The sequence below is a fragment of the Pteropus vampyrus genome, unplaced genomic scaffold (genome assembly GCF_000151845.1).
Source record: "Pteropus vampyrus isolate Shadow unplaced genomic scaffold, Pvam_2.0 Scaffold55, whole genome shotgun sequence".
Lineage (NCBI taxonomy): Eukaryota > Metazoa > Chordata > Mammalia > Chiroptera > Pteropodidae > Pteropus > Pteropus vampyrus.
The window spans coordinates 8,737,175-8,738,902 of record NW_011888836.1 but is presented as its reverse complement, the minus strand read 5'-3'; positions in this window follow the sequence as shown (position 1 = coordinate 8,738,902).

Genomic DNA, 1,728 nt, shown 5'->3' with positions numbered 1-1,728 from the left:
TTATGAAATGTGATGTTGACATCTGGAAGGAGCTGTACACCAACACAGTGCTGTCTGGTGTGAACAGCGTATACTCTGGCATCTTTGATAAAAGGCAGAAGGCGATCACAGCCCTGGCCCTCAGCACAATGTAGGTCAAGATCATCACTGCTCCTAGATGCAAGTGTGAATCAGGGACTTTACTCTGGCCTCGCTGTCCACCTTCCAGCAGATGTGGATCAGTATGCAGGAATATAAGTCAGGCCCCTCCACTGTCCATTGCAAATGCTTCCAAATGGACTGTAAGCAGATGTGTAGCATTTGCTGCATGAGATAATTCAGAAGTATACATTTGCCTCACCTCATGCTAGCCTCATGAAAATGGAATAAATCTTTAAAAAGAAATTTGTCCTCGAAGCTTGTATCTGATACAAGCTGGATTATAGAGCTTGTTGTGGGTTTTGCTGTTGTATTCAAGTTAACTGTTCCCTTGGTATATGTTTAGCACCTTGCGTATACCTTTGATTTAAACCCTCAATACATGCAGCTGGGTCAATTCCTGACTGAAGTGAGAGAACCTGTAAATGGAAGAGAAATCCATTGTCTTGGTGAGTGAGAATAAGTGAAACTATTAAATTCTTGATCTGTGCAAGGTATTAATATGTAAGAGCTGGCTATTCCAGGATATCTCTAGAGGCTGGCAAGAGATCTTGAATCAGCTGTCATTTCTGTCTTGCAAGTCTAACAGTGTTGGGAAAGTCCAAGGCTTTGAATCCAGTTTCCTTTTTTACCTGGTGGTTTCCACCAGAACTGTGGGGTATTACTTGCCATGGATTGGAGAATTGTTTACATTTACACCTGTAAATTTATCCATCCTTTTAACTTATGTAAAGTTTTATATGTAGATCTTAACCCATTTCTCGTTTATCCCAAGACTACTCACAGGTGGCACTTGCAGCTGCTGTGTTTACCCCGAGGTAACTTGCGGATTACAGCCCTAACTTTTATTCCCAAAGTTTGCACTGAAATATCTCACTTTTACGATTATTTTCCCATTGCTCTAGTATGTCAATAGTTTTGGAAACAAATTACATCATTCTATTTATAGCATTTTGTTTTTAGTAGTGGTATTTCCATTTACAAAATGCAGTAATTCTTGATTGCTGAAAATGTCAAATCCTAGATGTTCTACTTTGTGCTGTTTTGTGCTTTGAAATTTACCACACAAAAAAATTATTAAATACTGATCATCATATACATTTCTATTACATTAGGATTAGAGACAAGTTCTGCTTAGAAATAACTCCAAGAACCATTGTTATATTTTATTTCCACACCGAAAAATAGTCAGATTTGCTTCAGCCTCAAAGAACGTGTTTATGTAAAATTAAATTAATGCTGGCAATGAGCTGCATTTTTTTCTAAAGGAGAAATGGGTTAATTCTTTAAGTGATAACAACAAATTTTTGTTTTCTATCATCAGGTTAGAACATTAGGCTCCATTAGAACATGTCATTGTGTGACGAAAATCAAAAGCTTAAACAAACAGAAAAAAACACTTGTGGAATATTACTAAGGAAGAACCCATAGGAAAATTCATAGTCTTACATACTTACAGTAAAAAAAGAATTAAGAGAAATTAATTAAGAATCTAATTCAAGAGGGAGTTCCAGTCAAGATGATAGAGTAGGTAAACGCTGTGCACGCCTCCTCCCATGACAGCATTAAAACTGCAACTAAATTATGAAA